The sequence below is a fragment of the Ruditapes philippinarum genome, unplaced genomic scaffold, assembly GCF_026571515.1.
Source record: "Ruditapes philippinarum isolate M1 unplaced genomic scaffold, ASM2657151v2 ctg568_1_1_1_1, whole genome shotgun sequence".
Classification (NCBI taxonomy): domain Eukaryota; kingdom Metazoa; phylum Mollusca; class Bivalvia; order Venerida; family Veneridae; genus Ruditapes; species Ruditapes philippinarum.
The window spans coordinates 651,971-675,463 of record NW_026859558.1 but is presented as its reverse complement, the minus strand read 5'-3'; the positions used below and the strand labels follow the sequence as shown (position 1 = coordinate 675,463).

Below are 23,493 nucleotides of genomic sequence, written 5' to 3'. Positions count from 1 at the left end.
TGATCTGACCTTTGACTTGGTAACCTCAAATAAGGCTTGCCGAGTAACCGCCCATTGGCAAGTTCCCAAGGTATTTTTTCTTAAAAATGGTTTAGTAGTTTTTCTTAAAAATGGTTTACCTCTGTTAGGTATTTGTTCATGGAAATTAATGTCATTTTATCCATAACTATTTTATTACAATAGTGAATAAACTTAAATAACAACGGTGAAATGACGTGGCCCTTAAAGAAAGTTCCCTTCTTTCTTTATGACGTCATTTGAAAGCTGAATTTCCGGCATGGTTAAAACTCACAGAAAAGCCAGTCTGCTGTTTAGTAAGAATGATGTATAACATTAAATCATGGTGACGGAAGTTCTCAGCCAACATTATTTGTCATCATATTTCTCAACTCGTCAGTGCAGAAGAATGGTCTAGACATACTTTATTTTCACCATGATGATTGTTTCATTTTCCACTGTGATTTTATTTGTCTTACAATAATACCTCTTCATTGCTGTTGTAATTTAAGTGTAACATTATTTCCAAAAAAATTGTTAATCTACAGATATAATAAAATTGTCTGCTTTCTTTATCTATTTTCCTGATTTCTTGTGACAAAACATAGCCAGAGTGATGACTAGATATTTCACACTCTTGAACCTGCACTTTTGTTATTGTCATTGTTGCAAGCATGAAATTATCATGTTATACCCCCACCATAAAATGTGGGGAGGTTAACGTTATAATGGATTCGCTTTGTCTCGTCAGTCGGTCGGTCTGACAGTCCGTCGGTCTCCATTTTCGTGTCCACTCTATAACTCCTGTACCAATTGAAGGATTTTCTTCAAACTTGGCTCAAATGTTCATCTCAAGGTCAAGGTCACAATTGAAGGTCAAATATCGAACACAATCAAATATTAGACAGCATGTCGTGTCCGCTCTGTAAGTCCTACACTAACTGAGAGATTTTCTTCAAACTTGGCTCAAATGTTCACATCAACAAGGGGATGTGCAGAACCTATGTTGGTCATGTGTCAGCATAAGGTCAAGGTCACAATTGAAGGTCAAATATCAAACAATCAAATATAAGACAGTATGTTGTGTCCACTCTTTGAGTTCTACACTTATTGAAAGATTTTCTTCAAACTTGGCTCAAATGTTCACCTCATCAAGGGGATGTGCAGAACCCATGTTGCTCATGTGTCAGCTCAAGATCACAATTGAAGGTCAAATATCAAAAAATCAAATATTACACAGTATGTCGTGTCCACTCTTTGAGTTCTACACTAATTGAAAGATTTTCTTCAAACTTGGCTCAAATGTTCACCTCATCAAGGGGATGTGCAGAACCCATGTTGCTCATGTGTCAGCTCAAGGGCACAATTGAAGGTCAAATATCAAACAATCAAATATTACACAGTATGTCGTGTTCGCTCTGTAAGTCCTACACTAATTGAAAGATTTTTTCAATCTTGGCTCAAATGTTCACCTTAACAAGGTATTGTGCAGAACCCATGTCACTCTTTTGCTGGCTAAAGGTCAAGGTCACACTTGAAGGTCAAAAATTGACTTAGAAAATATTCTTAAATTTTAACATGTACTTGATTATTTCTTAAACTAGCACAGGTATTTGCTTGAAACTTAAAAGATATATGAGGTGTCACAAATTAGATATGCAGGTAAGTTTCATAACTCTGTATTGCATTTTGACAAAGTTATGCCTCTTTTTAAGTCTTTAAAGTTACCGCTCTATAAATTCTATACTAATGGAAGGATTTTCTTCAAACTTTACTCAAATGTTCACCCCAACTGGGCGATGTGCAGAACCCATCTTACTCTTGTGCCAGCTTAAGGTCAAGGCACTTGAAGGTCAAAAATTGACTTATAAAATTAAATGGTAAGTACATTGGGAAAATGAAAGGTTATTTGTAACTGTTTCGAACATGATTTGATAATATATATTTATACTATTACCTGTTAGCTAGTCGTCTTCTGTCGGGGTATGAATCGCATTCAGCAATAGCTCTAGTTAATTACTGTTTTCTTTTCTGTTAGGTTATAAAAATCATTTTTAAAATCCAACTCAGCTTTAATTGGAAGATGTTAAAATAAATCATGTTTTGAATGTACATCAGTTTCACCCCCCCCCCCCCCCCCCCCTCCGCCTTTCTCTATTAATTATTAGGTCAACTGCTTACAATGTTAAAAAGACAAACCATGTGTTCTTTTGTATCTACCAGGTCAACCATTGACTAAGAATTATTCCTTTTAAACGATCATTGGACCGTTCCAGTGTTTACAGTTTAATGTAAATTGGCTAACTTGTTATCCAATCGCTACACTGAGATAATACATAATCACTGGTTGACCTGGTTTGCACAAAAGAACATATGCTTACGTTTGTGATACTGTTTGTGAGCAGTTGACCTAGCAATGAATGGAAAAGGTGTGGCTAAATGTTCCGCTACAAAAAACGTGAAAAGTCCATAGCCAGTCTTGTCAATTTCAAATAAAATTATAATATTCTGTCCGAAAACAATGTCCTGTGTTTGAGTTTGGAAAGAAACACTAGGTTATATGCATGGGTATTCAAGATAACAAGGGGATTACAGTGTAGATTGGGAAGATTAGTGCATGTGTCTTGTGCAACTTTAAATTGGTCAGTTACTGACATTTACACAATGTGTCTTTTGCGACTTTAAATTGGTCAGTTACTGACATTTACACAATGTGTCTTGTGCGACTTTAAATTGGTCAATAACTGACATTTACACAATGTGTCTTGTGCGACTTTAAATTGTTCAATAACTGACATTTACACAATGTGTCTTGTGCGACTTTAAATTGTTCAATAACTGACATTTACACAATGTGTCTTGTGCGACTTTAAATTGGTCAATAACTGACATTTACACAATGTGTCTTGTGCGACTTTAAATTGTTCAATGACTGACATTTACACAATGTGTCTTGTGCGACTTTAAATTGTTCAATAACTGACAAATTACACAATGTGTTTTGTTCGACTTTAAATTGGTCAATTACTGACATTTACACAGACAGCCTTGTCTCTCTCTTAATGTAAATAATTGGGTCATAAATATATTGGTCAAGAATTTCAGATGAAGTGTTGTTGTTGAAATTAATGTTATGTAAAATTAAGCTTTTTTTTCAAAATGATAGTCTTCAATTGTTTATAAAATTTTACTGTTTCATTGTGATCTTTTTATATTCAAATTGGCTATAAGATTGAAAGATTTGAAATGGGAACTTTGAAGAGGTTGCCTTGCTATCACAACAAAAATATTGAAATAGTCGAGATAGGAACCTATAAATGTGTAAATAACTTATTTAAATTGGCAAAAATGAAAATGTTCCATCACAGAATAATTTAGCACAAATGAACAATAAAATATAAAATGAATGATGCATTGTTTAGAATGTAGGAACACATTCATAGAACAGTGATCATGGTACCTTCAAATTTAATTTTCTGTACCATTCCATTGTTTTACCTTGGGCAAAAGCGCAATGTATATAGCTTAGTTATTTGGTAAATTTGACTCTCAGCATATTCATTTAAATACTTAATTTGATGTCACATAGGCCTTGCCTTTCAGGGCATTTTTTATGTTAGAAAATATTTATAAGTCTTCATCACCTAAAGCTATCTTAATTATTGGTTAGGGAATCCAAAAACACAATTTTTTTTTGTAATGGGTACGGTTCATTGAAGAAATTGGATTATAAGTAGTTTAAAGGAAAAATTAATATGATCGTAAAATTTATTGTATCTTAAGATAGTCAAAATAAAATGTGCACTTTTTCCAAGACAAATTGAATTCAGGGCATACTGTAAAAGATTTGATGTTGATATTGTGTTAGATTGATTTTTACATAATTTGTCTGCTATCACTCATGCAAAGGGGATAAAATATTAGGCTCTCTTAACAATTTTGCTTTAAGTGCTTTTCAATGTGATGTAAGTTTGAAGAAACATTCCATAATCTTGACAGTTTCCATTTAATTTTTTCTCATTTTTTTTTGCAAACATGCTCTGTTCAGTAATGTCCAAACTGTGATAAAATTTTGATGGTGGAAAACATGATCTTTTGAAATGTAATGTTCTGTAAATTTTTTATCAAACACAAATTTCAAGAAAGTTTTGGCAAGTTCCAGGCTTATATATGATAGATACTAATTGCTTTTCAAACTTTTATTGTGTTTTAAACAGGACAATTTGTACTGTTAAAAGATAATCTTTACCATTTATTTTACTAGAAACTTATAATGTTTTAAAGAAGAAATGTGAAATTAAGATATTAGCCTAAAATTTTATGTTAACATTAAGTGATATGACTGCAAATATTGGCCAGTTAATTGCCTATATTGGAAGACACATTGTCTGAAGTATACTTGCAGAAGTGTATGAAAACTACTAGTTATGTGTTAAATGGCATCATTTTAATATGTATATGAAATTTAAAGTAACACATTAAATGGCACATGGACTTTTCATTGGATCTTTAAGGCTTGAATATAACAATATAATAAATGTTGGGATGATATATACATCTTGATGTACATCTGATTACAATAAGTGTTTTGTAACAACTGATAATTTTCTAAATGTACAAACATAAACAAAAGTGACATCAGCTTCACATCAGAGTAAGGTGTTGTATAAAATATTGTTTGTTTCCCCTCTCGCTTCCTACCTACAAAAATCACAACTTCCCCAAACAATGTACTGCTATGCAAAAAAATAACAAAAAACAACAACAAAACACTTTACTTGACATGGAATCATAGTCTATTTATGAGATTCACATCATTTTATCTGTCTCATGTTTATGCACTGTACATAAATAAACTAGGATACAAATGAGCCACGTCATGACAAAACCAACATAATCGTTTTGTGACCAGCATGGATCCAGACCAGCCTGAGCATCTGCGCAGTCTGATCAGGATCCACTGTTCGCTATCAGTTTCTCTACTTGTAATAGGGTTTGAAAGCTAACAGCATGGATCCTGATCACCCCAGTAAAAATTTCAGTGGAATACCACTGGAATACCACTAGAATACCGCTGGTATTCCAGTGGATTTTCAGTGGAATACCAGCGGTAAATTTTGGTGGTATTCCACTAAAAGTTTACCGCTGGTATTTCAGTGGAATTCCACTCCACTGGAATACCACTGAAATACCAGCGGTAAACTTTTAGTGGAATACCACCAAATTTTACCGCTGGTATTTCAGTGGAATTCCACTGGAATACCAGTGGAATTCAACCAAATTCTACCGATGGTATTTCAGTGGAATTCCACTGAAATATCCAGCGGTAAAATTTGGTGGTATTCCACTAAAAAGTTTACCGCTGGTTTTCCAGTGGAATTCCACTGAAATACCAGCAGTAAACTTTTTGTGGTAATTCCATTAAAAGTTTACCGCTGGTTTTCCAGTGGAATTCCACTGAAATACCAGCGGTAAATTTTGGTAGAATACTACCAAATACAGAGCCGGGACGGACAGTGCGATTTTAATATGCCCACCTTCGGGGGCATAAAAATCACTGGATATAGTAGTTGAATTAGTTAAAAATACAAAATCATTCCAAAGAGCAGATATAATAGCAAATATTTTTATATACATTTGTTGGCTTTATTATATAATAGTAAGTATTGAGTCTCAACACATTTTTTTAGATGTAGAATATTTTCCCTAAACTAAACAGTTATTTTTGGTTATTCTCTTCTGCTTTGTTTTATAATATTTTCCTTGTTAAAGATGCACTCTTACTCCCAAATAAGATTTCCTAAAGTTAATAATATTGTTTTAATAAAGCACAAAAAGTGCAAGAACAGTTCATGAACAGTTCCTAAACTACATTTACATTATTTCACATTCATGAAAAATGCAAGAACAGAGCAGACAGATGATACCAATCAATTTGCGGACTGACAAGTCTAAACAATATGTACTCAACATAAGCTCTAAGCTATATTGTTCAAAAGTAAACCACAAACATGTAAACTACATGTAAAATTTAAAAACTACACATCTTTGTTTAACAAGAACTAAGAAATAGTTTTTTCAATACAGCTTGCTGATTTTCAAAAGTGCAAAAACCAAGAACTTGAAATTAGTTTCCTTAGTTTCCAATGTTTCACTTATGTTGTGATTTATTTCCTTCTGATGACCTTTTGTAAGTTCTCTAGTTTTTTATTAAATACTTCTTTTGATACACGGTTTTCTTCCTCACTAGTTTTTTAAAGATTGCTGAGTTTCAAGGGTTCAAGTGGTGGTCTCGGGGAATCCTTGCACTTATTGGTCATCTTTCCAGTCCTAGAGTGGGTTCCAAGTTCCTCCACAGTGAAGACAGTCTTTGCTAATGTAACCAAGACTTCTTGAGTATCACTTAGATGTTCCACAGCTTATAATTCGGGGTCCTCCACTTTTGTATTCTGACTCTCTAAAGCAGTAATTCGCTCCTCCATGCGCCGAATCTTTCTACGCAGGCTTCTGCACTCATCCTCCCATCTAGTTTAGAATAACCAAAAAAAAACAACAACAATATAACGTCTAGTGTTTGAAATGACAGTTTTAAACATCACAGAAATGTTACGAAAAAATGCGTTTCCATAGTACCCTTCAAACCTATTTTTATACCCCAGTATCAGGGTAATCAGTTTTTCATTAATATTTAAGAAGAAAAAGCTAATTATGCGAATTTTAATCCTTGTGAAATTAGACTGAATTAAGATTTCGGGAATTTTTGCCATGAAAAAATATCTGGTTCTACTGTAGACAATTGTAAAATTGGGTCCTTGTAATCTCAACTATATTGCTTACCCGTCAGATCTAGCCTCAACCACACAACCCCTAGCAGTTCCTGCCTTTTCGATGAACTTTCACATTGGACACTGTCAGCAGGACCTATAATATTAATCACAATCAAGAAACTTCTAACATCATAAACAATTGACCAATATTTTTAAAATATCCTGATCGACAACCGTATCATTATAATTTTTCAATTTGCATGTTCTAAGTAATGTTTTAATACTCAAAATATCTTGTTCAAGCATGTTCAACCACTTCACATCCTGCCCCTTACTAATACAGTAACAGATTACCATGACCAGTGTAAATTTTAGAGAATTTAGTTAAATATATAGTAGAATAAATTGTAAACTGGAATACGGGCCAGTAAATTAAAAAAAATCTTAAATTCAATGCCTGAGAATTCAATTGTATTCAGGTCAGTGCTACAAGTATGACACTGTTTATGCTATTTATGTTCTTTGCAAATCATCATGTGGGATTTACTTTAATGGACCATATTCAGATTCTCTAGTAATAAGCTTTGGCAGTGTCAAAGACAAGCTATTTTAGCTAGGCCGTATCCTGGACCACTGACCTATTAATTTTATTGGCCCACACAACTGTTTAGTGGTCCAATAATTCCTATAAATGCACAGAAATCTAGAGATTAAATCCAACACCCCCCCCCCCCCCAAAAAAAAAAAACAAAAAAAAAAAAACAACAAAAAACAAACAAACAGAAAACATTTTATTTCTGTGCCAATTAAATTTTTGGATTTAAAAATACAGTCAGTCATGTGCTATTTTCCTTGCTGATCATATTCCATTATAAAACTACATAAATTAATGGTGATATAAAAATATTGTCTCTTTATAAAAAAACTTTTTTTCTAATATAAGGGAAAACTGCTAAGGTACTGAACTGTCTGCATACTAGGGTGTTGAACTGTCTGGGGATAAAAAAAACTTGCTACCATGCATTTTTCAAAAAACTATTTTAAACTAGATTCTATCTTTTAGAAGGCATTAGCAAATAATTGCCTGCAGGGAAGCAGAACCGTCTTCAATCTTCAACGATGCTTTGTTTTTTATTCATTTTATATCGATCCTTTTCAACAACAAAGAAATAAATAAAAACGGGTCGCGAAAATATGTGACAAATGTCAGTTTACGCAATATTTCCAGTAAGGTTTAAGTATCTTAACTGTAACTAGGAATGAGCTGGAAATACAATTATTATTTCTATTGTTAAAGTCGGCAAATTGTTACAAAACAATGCTTTTAGAAGTGAAGAAAGGTCATTAAAATAATTATAGACTCTTCATTTTTTTCTTGGAGGAGTCATAAATACGCCGGTTCAGTTTGGAAAAAAAATCAATTGGTGCATTTATGATAATACTCACAGTGAATTTCACCGAGGTCTTCTTCTGATAATTTGCTTGAGCAATTTCACCTTCCTTGTTGTATATCTTTATTGGGGAGATGATATCATCAGTTCACTGTTGATATGAGACGAAGTTTTTGCCGTCTTTGAATATTGCGCGCTCAATAGACCTGTGTACTACGCAATAAACATGTGTACTACATCAATAAACATGTGTACTACGTCAGTAACATGTGCTCGATTTTCATAATTTCGTGTAATTCCGTTGTTTTTGCCGTCAATACAATGACCATACATGCCATAATTTTAAGACTCATTTCCGGGACACTTTTCATTTGAAGGTGGGGCATTGATCAGCAAACGTATTTCTTTTTTTTTTAATTTACATAGTAGCATACAACCTATAGGCCATATAACCGGTAATTACAACTTGCAAATTTAATGACACCATAAACAAAGTCAGAATGTCAATAATTATTAACTGTTTTTCTATCTTTTTTAAGTATTTAGGCATCGTTCATTCAATCGGTCACAGAAAAGAATAAAGCTTTGTTAAGTAATGACAATTACCCACGTCGTTTACCTGAAACATTCGCTGAATCTTGTATTTTATCACCTCATATTTAGCGGTAATTTTCACGGTGTTTGACCACTAATAAATGTCTCCAGGCAGATTAAATTTATACTGTCCAGTTGGCCAGTGTATGACACCTTCACTCAGGAAGCCACAAGGGGTAATTAATCTTTTAATTAATCAAAATTATTGCCGATAATTGTTTGTTGGAAGGGGCACGTAGATATACCAATCAAAGGATTAGTGTCACCATTGCAAGCTGTTAGGGGATAATCGTTGGTTATTAGCGTTCTAGATAAGTTAAAAAAAAACTTGACAATAAAATTATATAAAAAAGTAAAATTTCTTGCTTCAAAGTAGATTATTTTAGATTTTTTTTACCAGGACATAAATCATCTCCGGGACAGACACCTTATTTCAGGGATTGTCCATGGCATGTATGACAATGACTGAATAATTTTGATTATATCATTGAGGCCTACAAATTTTATTTCACAAATCTATTATTTTAAGCCCAACAGGCACTTGAATTTCAAACAAAGCTACCGTAATTTCCAAAAATTTTGTGTTGCTACGTCATCAGTATACGTATCCAATACGTCATGAATTATGCCTATATTTATCGTCTTGGTTAGCGTAAATATACAGATATTGCTCGAGTATAATCGTTAATGTTTGCTGGGTAAGTAAAGAGTAAGTTATCATTGTTAATTTTCGTCAGCATCTGAAGTACATGTTAATATGACCTGCCACATACACTTTCATATTTAAAACAAATAAAGAAGAAAGTACTACTGCAGTATATAGATAGATAAGTTGGTTGAGTAAAAATTGGGGAATTTTATTAAAGAATCGACTGATTGAATTTCCATGGTCAAGCAATAAAAAAAAAATACTGATTTCTTTATTTTATGCAAAAAACTGTTTTGGGCCTGTGCTAATCTGCCCAGGTCTTTATCTATTCTTGACCAGTTATCATTCTATTTCTGTAGTTATTTAATAACAAATCATGAACACATGGTCTTCATCAAAAGTTCTTCAGAAATTCATTAACCAATGTATTTAGGTCATCAAGTGTTCTTGAGCAGTTATCATTTCTATTTCAGCAATTATTAAAGGACAAATCATGAACTCATGGTTTTCATCAAAAGTTCTTCAATAATTCGCGACATTATTAAAGGACAAATCACGAACCCATGGTTTTCATCAAAAGTCCTTCAATAATTCCTGATCCCAAGTTCATGAACCTTTAAAGAATTTGGTTTCGTTCTTTTTATGCCAATGAACAGTTCATGAACAAGCTTGAAGAACTGTTCATGAACATAAGTTCTTGAACAATCATTATGAAGTGTTTAGGACCAGTTCGTGAACTGTTCTTAAATGTATTGAAACGTTCATGATTTCAAGAACACTATTTCACTGGGGTGATATACTGGTTTGAACCATGACTGTCTAATCATCCAGTAAATTTATACTATGATTGTATTTCTATCATATAATTGAAACATTATATTATTCAATTGTTTTTAACTGTGAATAAATAATTCAATTACTTAATTGTAATGACTATATTGATTATGATGTTTACCCTAGAATTCTATTTTTTACCTCAGATTACCAACATGTATACACACAAATATGATCAGAGACAATTTGGATGGTACCTTTTTTCATGTCGTAATTGTACATACCAATGGTAAAAATTAGTCCACTGGAAGTGTCCTTATCAAATTGTATATATATTATAAAGTCACCAAGTTCACTGGAAATCCAGTGGTTTACACTGGAAATCCAGTGGTTTACAACTGAAATTAATTTGACCAGTGGCATACCACTATTCAACAGGTTACCAGTGAAAAACCAGTGGAATACCAGTGGAATTATAATAACCACTGAAATGCAGTGTTATTCCCCTGGTATTATGTAGTATTCCAGTGGAATACCAGTGGATTTATGGTTACCACTGGAATACAGTGGTATTCCACTGGTATTCCACTGCATTTTTACTGGGGCAGACTGCGCGGATGCGCAGGCTGGTCTGGATCCAAGCTGGTCGCAAACCCATTATGTTGGTTTTGTCGTTATGCGACTCAAATGTTAAATAAAACTTTGATACTTTGTAAATTTAAGCAGATTCTAAGAATTCACAATTTTTGTTTTTAAATCCATATAGTTTATATTCAAAAGGAAAGTAACACTATGAATAAATGCTATTTTTTTCCTACCTTAACCTACCCAAACTGGCACTAGTTGTGGGATGCGATGCAAAAATAATAAGTTTAGCCTACAATGGTATATATCCTAATAAGGCCAAAAGTTTTTATGACGTTTAAGTGTCTAACAAAAATATTTAACAAATATACTGTATAATGTTATTGTTATTTTATCTAACAGAAAACAGTTAATATAATTCATTAATGTCAGCAGTGGACATTCATAATACTTTAAAACATTAATGGTAAAAAATTAGAAATAAATTGATGGAGATTAATAAACTACAGTAGAACTTCTATGAGTCGAACTTCGATTAGTCGATTTTCTCGATGTGTCGAAGAAAAATGAAAGTCCCGATTTTTTCCCCTATATATTCCTTATAAAAACCTATTTATGAGTCGAGATTTTATTTGTCGAATTTTTCGATGTGTCGAAGTTTTTTCGTGGTCCGTATAAAGTAAATCTAGTGCAATTTACCACAAATTAGTCGAAGTCTTTCGATTATTTGACACCTTCGATCTCGAGACATTTTTCACACCTTATCTGGCTGCGAAGACGATTTCCAATCAACTTGTGTGACAGGTGTCAACAACACATCCGTGTGTTCAAACAGCCTTTGTTTGCGATAAAATGTGTGATGAAATGCATTAATCCTAAATCGTTACTATTCTAATTGCCGTAGTGGTATTTGAAAGTAAACAGTAAGAACTACTTTCATTTGAAAACATCCATGACCCGGTGTTGCGTGAGAATAACACACGAAATATTTACTATAAGCCGGTTTAGTTATCGCCCTTTCTAACTGTAACGCCTTTTGTAACTCTATTGTATACGTCAATGGGTAGTCAAAATAATAAAATATGATAAACAAGATCAACAAGGAAAGGCGGCGCTCAATGAACGCAACCCCCGTGAAAAACGTTATCTAACATGCTATATTTATTAAAGTTAAATGTAAAATATCTGATTGATGATTGAAAAACATGAAAAAGGTTTTGTTATAGATCTTATGATTAGCACTAGTCACGGGTCGAAATTTTGTCATGGAACTGAGAGCAATTCATGAGTCGAAGTCCCGATGTGTCGAAGTTTTTACCCAAGTCCCTTCAACTTCGACTTACCGAAGTTCTACTGTAATTAAAAGATGTCAATCATGGTAAGACCACTAACTGCGACTCCTGAGGTTCTGGGTTGGATCCTCAGGGTAAACATCCTTGGTATTTTTCAGAAACACTTTCAATGTTTCCCACCTTACTAGAGGTTTACTGGTACAAAACCCAGGTAATCCTCACATGTATCTGAGTGCTATACACTGGGCATGTAAAAGAACAATAAGAGCTAGGGACTGGTTACCGGATTCCCTTTTATCTCATAGCTTTCTCTACAGTCTGCTGAGGTATTTAGGACCCTACTGGAAATAAGTGTTTGCACTTTCGTAGCTTATCCTTGACCACCCGGTCTAAAGAAAATCAATCAATCAATCAATCAATCAGTTTAGGAATAAATCTAAAACTAGAAAAATACCTACTTCAATTACCATACATAAATTTACCCAAAATTTTGATAAATAAAAGATTAATATTGCTGTCTATTATTGAAGTGACTCTTCAGTTCAGTTAATATTTACTAATAATTAAGTAATATTATTATAATGTTCTTTCATTCTTATTCTAGGTTAAAGTTAATTAATTATCAGTGTGTATTTTCTCCATGGAAGCTACTGCCAAGCAAAATAAAGGTGGCTTAATTAAAACATAATTAATGATACAATAACTTGGCTTTGAACTATAATAAAAAGAAGGTTTTGGATGACAATGATAGAATTTTATTATCATTTTTATTTTGGATTTCTTTGAAAGTATCTCACTCAAGCAAATAGTAAAATTTGTCCTGAATTAAAATTTTATTACTTTCACATATTTTACTTTGCCATTGTTGTTGTATCATAGGGAATTTTTGCATGACCTTAGTTTTCAAAGTAACTGATATATTTTTTAAAGCTAACTAACATAATTCTGTTTATTTTGATAACAAAATCTTTCTTTATTTTGACATCAACTTCTAAATTTTCTTAGTTAAGTAAAGTTTGAATATATTTATTTCCTGAATATATGCATATCAATGTAATACAATTATAATACAAGTCAAATAATATATTTGTTGTTTCAGTATACAGGTTACTTTTGTTTTACAAATTTTATTCTTTTTTATATAATTATATTCTAAATATCTGTCTGAAATTGCATGTCTTAGGATAATAAATGATACGTTTTGTGAAGTTTTAGAAATATTTGCCATGGCAAAAATGCTGAAAAATTTGCCATGGGAAGAATGCAGAAAATTTTGGCATGGAAAATTGTTGTTGTCATGGTAAACTGGTGTAATTACAATAGCAAAATCACTGAAACCCAGTTTACAATGGTAAAATTTACATACTGAAAGACAAACAAAACCTAAAACATTTGAAACTATTTGTAAATAAATAGTTTTTCATTTTCTAAAAGCTAATATAGATATAGGTTCAATTTGCTGATAACCTGCATGGCAAAAAGAAACCAATTGCTATTTCTTCAATAACAAATGCTTTTGTCTGAGGATCATGTTGGATGATCATCTATCTTAAAAACTAGATATCACCAAATAAAAAACATGCACACCAACGAAAAGCAAAATAGATATAGAAAAACGGTCCAAGAAATCTTGTTCAATGATGTCAGTCTAAATATAAAAGTTTCAAGGACAAGTTACTTTTTTTTAACTATGAATTGCTAGTGTAGATATGTTTGTTACAAACACTTAAATAGAAATGCTTGTTGCTTTTTACAAAATGTTTGCATCCTATAGCTTTGTATAAGAAAGCTCTGTATCAATGGGCTAAATTTGTGCAAAATGGGCAACAAAGGGAGAAAATGACTGAATACAGGCTTTAGGGAAATGCAGGAAGGAACAATTTCAGTAGAACTAAATGTTATTTCCTATTTACAAGTGGTAACAAATTGTGTCCTACAGCAGGTGCCGAATTGATAGTTGATCTGAAGAGAGACTATTATATTCCCAACTAATTGTTGATGCACTTTGTAAGAAGGCAATGATTGAATAAGGTTAACTAGCCACAAGGAATCTTTAATTGTGAACTATAAACATTTTGACACCACAAATTATAATGTCTTATTTGATACTTGCTTGTTTGTCTGCTTTTCTTAGTGCATTTGTAACACGTGTTTGGTCATATCTTGAATGACTGTTCCACCTAATTACAAGTGACTGACAAAACTGATTGTACATGATACCTTTATCAATGATAAGAGACAAGTGACCGACAAGACTGATTCTACATGATCCAAGAATCATTTACACACATTTTGTTTCTAAATTCAAAATTTCACCATGACATGTTTAAATGTTTTATACTGCCAAACTGGATGCCAGGGGGCCTGGCTTGATATACCTATACTATCCATGAACAAGCTCAATCAAACTATGGCTGCAACATATTACGTTTTGTTGCTATGCTATGGACATTCTATAGAGATTCCATATTTGTCACATATCTATCTGTTATGACAATTTCAGTAACATCACATAATGATGTTTTAGAGCTAAGTATAATATCCAAGTATTGCAATCTCAGCATGTTGTTGTAATAACTTTAAGAATAGTGATAAAAATGGCACAATGTAGTGTTTTAAATGGAATCATATTATATAGATAAAGGTGATAATGGCTGAAAAGCACAATAAAACATTTACTTGTGACAATATAGTCAGTTTAATGTGGTATAAACGTTACAGATAATGATTACACCAATGATGAAATATATTGGTTAAGTTACATAATTTTTATATTACATTTCAGCATTTTATTATGGCACACATTTAATGTCATCATATTTCTTTAACTTGTCCAAGCAGGAAAGTTGTCTAGACATGCTTTATTTGTAAGACAAATGTAATTGCTTAGCTAACATAATGTAATTGCAGGTGCATTAAAGTTGCAGCTCATCCATTTTAAATGTAAACTCAATTACAATATCTCACTGAAAGTACTGAAAATGTTAAAAATGACAAACTGTCTGGTATTTTTAACCATTTCCTTCTATATACTCAATGAATTGTTACTTTCCAAGTTATGGCAACCACTGTCTTTGTAAAGTATCAAATATTTAGTTAAGTATCAAATCTTAAATGTTCACTGAAGAGGAATAAGTGAAGTAGTCACTAGTGGGAATTATTAATTGAATTTCCCAGATTAAATTTTTCGACAATACAGATTTTGGGATCCATATATTATTCACTAATTCTATTGACACAAGCCTTAAAGCATAGAAATTGAAAATGTGAAGTTCATAAACTTTGGCACTTAGATATGTAAAAGATATTTATAACAGAACTATACATAGAGACTGAGGTTTTTGACATGACGTCAGGAAATAATGTATGTTTCGACCAATAACTTTTGTGCAGAATTTCAGATTATTCACTTACTCTTTCTTTCCAGGATCATTATTGACTTGTTGTGACCAATGACCCAAAATTGAAAAGCGTTGCAAATATATAAATGATAATAATGAAAAAATAGAACAATTTAATAAGAGGCACAAAAGTAATATTGGTATAGAACTTAAGATCAAATGGTGTGAAGATCTTAAAAAAATTAATTTGAATCTCATCAGTCCCTTTAATTTTTAGCAAGTTTTAAAGGCCATCCTTAAAAAAATGTTTGTTTGCAGTAACCCGACCCAGAATTTTCAAGGTGGGTAGGTCGATTTTTTTTTTTTAATTGAACTGTACTTCCAAATAAACATAGAATTTCAAAATGCTGGACAATATATGCTTTGTTTATTTGGTAACAATAAATAAATTGATAACTGACTTCTATTATTTAATAAGACCTACATTTTGTTTCTTCTATTAAATTTTAAAAGAACAAAAACAAAGCACAAGGCATAATTTTCTGATTAAAAAAAAAAATTTTTTTATCCTGACCATGAAAAAAAAATTTGAGTAGGGGCAAATTTTGTGAGTCGGTAGCGTTACTGCAAACAAAATTTTTTTAAAGGATGGCCTAAGAGAAATCATTATATTCTTTGAAATGGTTGACTGGCATCATACCAGATGTGAAAATCTCAGTGTTTTGTCAGATACAATACATTTTGACAGTCACCCATATTTGTTTTATTTTGAAAAGAAAAAAACAACAACAAAAACAAACACCAAAAAACAACAACAAGTGGATAATGTTAAAGAATTAAGCAGAAAACATTTACAGCAGTCACGGATTTTTCCAACGTTTGATGGCTTAACACCTAGAAGCCAACCTGTACCGCAAAAGGAAAAAAAAAGCAAAACATACTGAACATGATTCTTGGACTCGCTTCACACTGTACATTATATTTATCATCTAATAATTTCTCTGTGGCTGAAGTTCTCTTATACAACAAAAAACTCAATGTCTGTACAATACCCAGACGATATCATCATTTTGTCTATGTAGCACAAAGGTGACTAGTTGTTCCTAATAATTACAAGCAGAATGCGGACATCAAATTTTGCACATCAGTGATTTGTGTGACAGAATGGTCATTAGCAACCAGTAGGAAATGAACTTATTATTATGCATGATGTGACCCAGGTCCTGGCATTCCTTAATCAGAACAATTTTCAGCATTGCCTTTTACAGTCTTTGTTACCTTATACAAGTCTTGTTGTATATATTGCTTTCTTTAGTGTGTTAGACTTGATTAGATTTGATGTTGTTGATCTTGTCACTTGTTATGGTTTCAATGATTTATGAGAATAGGATAGTTAATATACAAGATTGTATTGAATGATATATTAATTCTTTCATATATTCTGAAGCTAAAATAATATCTTAGATAAAATGGTGTGATATAATACTGGTTTCCCTTTTCACATCCTGGATAATTATCAATAAGTTATATGTATATTTATTACATGCTTTTCAGTAGACAGTGGAATTATATTTTGATGATTTTATTGTAAAATTATCAAAATATAGTTTTACAGAAGTCAAGACTATATTTGAATGTAGATGAAAAGAATTCAGTTAAATGCACCAGTGATTACAAAAAATATCACGAATATCATGAAAATTTGCACATACCATGTTAAAAATGTAACAATCTTGAATGAAATTGTAAAGAATTACTTTCCAGCAAGTCAATAACATGATGTCATGATTAAGTGATATCATGATGAATGAGAACGCATGCCATTACGTGGCAAAAATCAGTAAAAAAAATGACTTAAAACCACTCAAAAAAAGTAGAAAATTTGTTCAGCGTAAGAGATCAAAATATATTTCACAGAGGGAACACAGAATATAAATCATATTTTCTCAAATGGCATTGCCTCCATGTTACCTCATTTGATCTCATTTTGAAAATATATCTTGAAAAAAAAAGTGGCTAGAGCAAGGCAGGCTATTATCGACCCCTTAGCACGTAAAATAACACCTTGACATTTTATTGCAATTTGTGGACACGGTACCTACCATACAAAGAAGGTTTATTATACCCCCAAAAACGAAGTTTGGGGGGGTATATAGGAGTCACCCGGTGGTCGGTTGGTCGGTCGGGCGGTCGGTCGGTCGGTCGGTCGGTCCAGACGTCCGTTGCATTTTCCTTGTCCGGTGCATAACTTGAAGACTAATGGTTGGAATTCAATATAACTTTATTTAATGGTCAAGCACATCGAGAGGAAATGCAGTGCACAAGAACCATAACTCCATCTTGACTAAAAGTTATTGCCCTTTTAACTTTTCCTTGCCCGGAGCATAACTTGAAAATTACTGGTTGGAATTCAAAACAAATTCAAACAATGGTCAAGCACAATAAGAGGAAGTGCAGTGAACAACAACCATAACTCTATCTAAAGTAATTACAGAGTTATTGCCTTTGTTACTTTTCTATTGCTTTTTTTGTCCGGAGCCTAACTTGCAGACTTATGGTTGGAATTCAATACAACTTTATACAATGATCAAGCACATTGAGAGGAAGTGCAGTGCTTAAAAACCATAACTCCATCTTGACTAATTACATAGTTATTGCCCTTTGTTATTTTTCCTTGTCTGGAGCATAACTTGAAACCTACAAGTTGGAATTCAATACAACTTCATACAATTGTCAAACACAATAAGGGGAAGTGCAGTGCACAAGAACCATAACTCTATCTAAAGTAATTACAGAGTTATTGCCCTTTGTTACTTTTCCATTGCTTTCTTTTGTCCGGACCATAACTTGAAGACTAATGGTTGGAATTCAATATAACTACATGCAATGGTCAAGCACATTGAGAGGAAGTGCAGTGCACAAGAACCATAACTCTATCTTGACTAATTACAGAGTTATTGCCCTTTGTTACTTTTCCTTGTCCGGGGCATAAGTGAAAATTGCTGGTTGGAATTCAAAACAACTTCATACAATTGTCAAACACAGTAAGGGGAAGTGCAGTGCATAAGAACCATAACTCTATCTGAAGTAATTACAGAGTTATTGCCCTTTGTTACTTTTCCATTGCTTTCTTTTGTCCGGAGTATCACTTGAAGACTAATTGTTGGAATTCATTATAACTTCATACAATGGTCAAGCACATTGAGAGGAAGTGCAGTGCACAAGAACCATAACTCCATCTTGACTCATTACAGAGTTACTGCACTTTGTTACTTTTCCATTGCTTTTTTTTGTCCGGAGCATAACTTGAAGACTAATGGTTGGAATTCAATATAACTTCATACAATGGTCAAGCACATTGAGAGGAAGTGCAGTGCACAAGAACCATAACTCCATCTTGACAAATTACAGAGTTATTGCCCTTTGTTACTTTTCCTTGTCCAGAGCATAACTTGAAAACTTCTGTTTGGAATTCAATACAACTTCATACAGTTGTCAAGGACATTAAAAGGAAGTGCAGTGCATAAGAGCCATAACTCCATTTTGACAAAATACAGAGTTACTGCCCTATGATACTTTTCCTTGTCTGGAGCATAACTTAAAACGTACTGGTTGAAATTCAAAACAACTTCATACAATGGTCAAGCACAAAAAGAGGAAGTGCAGTGCACAAGAACTATAACTCCATCTTCAGTATTTATAGAGTTATTGCCCTTTGTTCCTTTTCTTTGTCTTTCTGGACTTATGACAGAGTAATTCAATAAAACTTCATCAATGGCCAACTACATTGAAAGGAAATGCAATATACAAGAACCACAACTATCTTTAATTGCCCACAACCATAACTCTATATTTCAATTCTTTTACAAGATATTCTGTTACTAGTAACATCCTCATTTCCGAAGCAGTCTTGTGGGGGTATTAATCACATTTAGTGATAGTTCTAGTTTTCATTGGTTGTTTTAAGCCAATCAGAATGTTTGTAACAAACAATGGGATGAATTACAGTTGAGTTCACACTAAACTTCCCACCCTTGTGCACTTCTAGTGCACTAGAGCTGAACTAGAAGTGCACACCGTGTGCACTTCTAGTGCACTAGACCATGTGACCAGGCTGGCCAGGGAAGGTGACTGACACCTTAAAAGTTTATTGGATATTTGTATATCAAGTGACAGGGGGCATCTATTGTTAATTAATTAGCTGCTGTAAGAAAAAAAAAACTTTGGGAATATATGGCCTTTTCATGAATATAAATAAGTAAATTCAAACATTTTTGGTGATATCATGTTAAAGCTTAAATTAGAAAAAAAAGTGTTTATTGTGATCATAGTTTTATTTACCAGTATTTAACTGTAAGTGTAAAATAATACCCCTTATAATCAAATTTATAGAATTAATAAGGTTAAATTCAAATATTCTCCCTAATGGATAATTGTGTAAAAGTGCTTTTAAAGCTATTTTTAATGGCCATGTATTTCAATTTTGCTAGGTTACAAATGGGAAAATCAATGTGATAATTCTGACCCAATTAATTTAGTTTGTAACAACATAAACTTCTTTTTCATATTAGCTAAAACAAATCATGGAAAGGTTTATATTTAAGCTAAAATATTAATTCTATAATATATAACTTAGAGACAATTCCTCATGTTCAATATCGAAAGAGAATATTAATACATTGATTTTAAAACAATCAATATACTGTGATAATTTAGTATTCAACTGTGTAATGCTTGCAAATGTTTTTAATAAAGATATAAATAATTAGCATATTATCCACAAAATAAATAAATTTGATAACTTTATACATGATTTCAATATTAAAAATTTAATGTAAAAAGGGAATACTTTTATTGAAGAGGTAAATCTCAAGTCATGCTGTGTATTGGTATTTTATTGAGATGGATTGTTTTCATCATACCACCCTCCTGCTGATAAGAGGGCCCCAGGGTAAATAACAAAGAACAGTCAATTTTGCGAATTATAAGTATGCATTAAAATTCCCTTGTTTTCTCAAAATGCATGTAAGACATAAGCCTGGGATTCATCAGGAGTTGGCACTCAGGCTAGTTAGTCATATAGATAAATGACCATGATTTTTGTATAATCAAATATACGATAAAAAATCATAATGGCATAAATGCATATTAGATATTATTGTCTCTAAAGCGGAAAATTCTGTATTTATCCAATTATCCACATTTCTTGCCACTCTGCATAATAATATATAACTTAATAAGGCAATTCCTCATGTTCAAGATTGACAGAGAATATTAATTCATTGATTTTAAAACAATCCATACACTGTGATTTTATGTTTTTCAACCATGAAATAAATAAAATTGATAACTTGATTTAAGATTTCTATATTAAAAAGTTAATGTATAAAAAGGAATGCTTTTATACAAGAGGACAGTCTCAAGTTATGCTGTGTATTTGTATTTTTCTGATAGTGCCTGTTTTCATTATACTGGTCTCCTGCTGAAAAGAGAGCCTCAGGGTAAATAACAAAAATGCAGATGTATGCAATATTTATTTAAAATTTCCTGTGTTTTTTTCCCCAAAATACATGTAAGACATCTACGATAAATAACTATAATTTTTGTATAATCAAATTTTAAAAAAATAATAATAATGTCATAAACGCATGTTAGATATTATTCTCATTATTGTCTTTGAAGTGGAATTTTCTAATCTTATCATAAAAAACTGGTTAAAAATCAATATCAGTGTTAACTATTCTGGAAAGACTTCATATCAATATGTATCCACATTTCTTGCAATTCTGCATTAAAATCATCTTTTAGTTTCTGAACTGTGAAATGTTAATTTTTTCTATTATAGATTTGACAAATTTGCCTTGTCAGTTTTAACACATTTAGAAAATAATATATCTTAAAGAAAATATTTGAATACATGATTATAAAACTTTTCCAACTTCCTTTTCACTTCAATGCAAACTTTTTTTTTTTTTTTTTTAATGAAATACCATACAGTTACAGAAGATTGAAGTGTCACAAGTCATGCTGTGTATTGGTGTTTTAATATAGTACCCTGCTGATAAGAAAGTCCCTCAGGGTAAATAACAAAAGGCAGATGATAAATATAAGTAGGCAATGTAAATGATGGCGCAAATAAATTTCTATACAAGTAGTACAAAAAAAAAATATGAAAACTGAAATATTTTTGCATTTTATAATGAACTCATAAAAATAATAATATTGCATAATTATGCTACAATGCATAAAAAAGAAAAGAAAAGATAATGGTGTGTCTCAAAAAATGGAATTGAAATATTTTCTAATCTTTTTGTTAATATCCATATCAGTTAAAGTATACTAGTGTCCCACACGTACATATCAATACTTAATATATCACCATTATATATAACTATTTATTTTTAGAATAATATATGTATCATTTACATTAATCTTAGGTAAATCTCAGTTTCAGAAGGTAAAAAAGATTATAAATGAGATAAAATTGACAAAATTTTGGCCAGTTATAAATATATTAAATCTTAATGTATTAAAGGCTATTAATGCTTAAAATCATTACCTTTAACTAAAACAACCATAAGTTAAGATAAAAAATGGCTAATTTTATAATTGGTATAATTTGCCCCCCCCCCCCCCCCCCCAAAAAAAAAAAGAAACCAAAAAAAAACTTGACTAAATTTTGTTTAATTAGCATTTCATATTTCATTACCAGATTATAATAAAATAGAATCCTATTAAATATCAATGTATTTTGTTTATTTATGCACTTACCAACATTAAAGTTATAATTATTTATATTTTACTTATTCTAACAATTAAGTTTTAAAGTACAAAATCAGTAAAATTAATGACTTAAAAAAATTATTGTTCTAATATTCTACGCCATATTTTACAAAATCCAATATTCTCAACTTCAAATTTATCATAAAAAACTAATATACAGATATCTATATTTATCTATCTTTTTGTAAAAGTCAAATTGCTATTCATTGAAATAAAAGGTAACTGCTTAATACATATAATAGGTCTGGTGCACTACAAAGTGCACTAATGAAGTGCACTAGTAGTGCACTACTAGTGCACTTTGAAGTGCACTAGTAGTGCACCTCTAGTGCACTCCTAGTGCACTTTGTGTAACCTTTAGTGTGAACTCAACTGTAGTCTAAAACATTTACGAATGATGTTGATCTGCCATTATCGACCTCTTTCTGCAATTATCGACCCCCAATTTGGTTTTTAAAAAAATAACTTGTTAACTTACCACAAATAACACGGATTTCACTGAATAAAAAGGTAAACATGATCATAGTTTATTTAATATTCAATTTTGTTGAATCTATTTATACATTGCAATTTGTATAGCATATATCAATATTCAAACCCTGGACAGAACAACAATTATTTAACAATGTTAATTAACAGCAAATGACAAACTCTGGACGGAACAACAATTATTTAACAATTTTAAACAATGTAAACAACAGTCAGATTTAATGTTTTTGGAAAAACATAACCAAATGTCTTTTTATTGTACAATCTCTTTAACAACTACATGCTTCTATGCTAAACCTAGGACTGTTCAACACTTTGAACACTTAAATGGTATTCCTGCAATTCATCATGAGAAAGACCCTGAACATTGGGATTTTCAGTACATGCAATATGCCACCAACGGGCACAGTCATCACATCCGATCCATTCATTTGGATCCCCCGTACTTATATGGCACCCATGGCAGGACCCTGCCAGGTCATCATCAAATGACTCGTCTAAATCATCACTGTCCATATAGTGTATTTCAGTGTCAGAATCAGATGAACCTCATCAGTTACAGTTCTTTTCTTTGATTTATTTTTCATTTCTTTTAGTTTCTTTTTAATTTCTCTTTCCCTTATCTTTTTAGCCTTTTCTTCCTCTTTTTGTTTCTTTTTAATTTCTCGTTCTTGTTTTCTCCGCAACTTTGCTTGTTCTTCTTCTTGTTTTTGTTTTTCTTTGTCCTTAAGCATTTGTAACGCCACTGAACCAGAAATTGCCTTGGGTAGTTTCTGGTGAAATGCTGTGCGTTGCTTTTTACGAACTGGCTCAGGGATACTGAGGTGATGA

At 32.0% G+C, this 23,493-nt stretch overlaps 1 protein-coding gene and 1 long non-coding RNA gene across 2 annotated transcripts in view; one reads left to right on the top strand and one right to left on the bottom strand.

Annotated features, from left to right (window-relative positions):
- LOC132756962 (ATP-dependent DNA helicase Q4-like) overlaps positions 1–23,493 on the top strand; it is a 246,443-nt gene that overhangs the window by 46,995 nt on the left and 175,955 nt on the right. The gene's annotated exons all lie outside the window — the stretch shown is intronic.
- LOC132756966 (uncharacterized) lies at positions 6,374–9,015 on the bottom strand. Its single transcript, XR_009629392.1, has 3 exons — positions 8,211–9,015; positions 6,835–6,918; positions 6,374–6,522 (listed from the first exon to the last, which is right to left on the bottom strand). It is a non-coding gene; the product is annotated as an uncharacterized LOC132756966 (long non-coding RNA).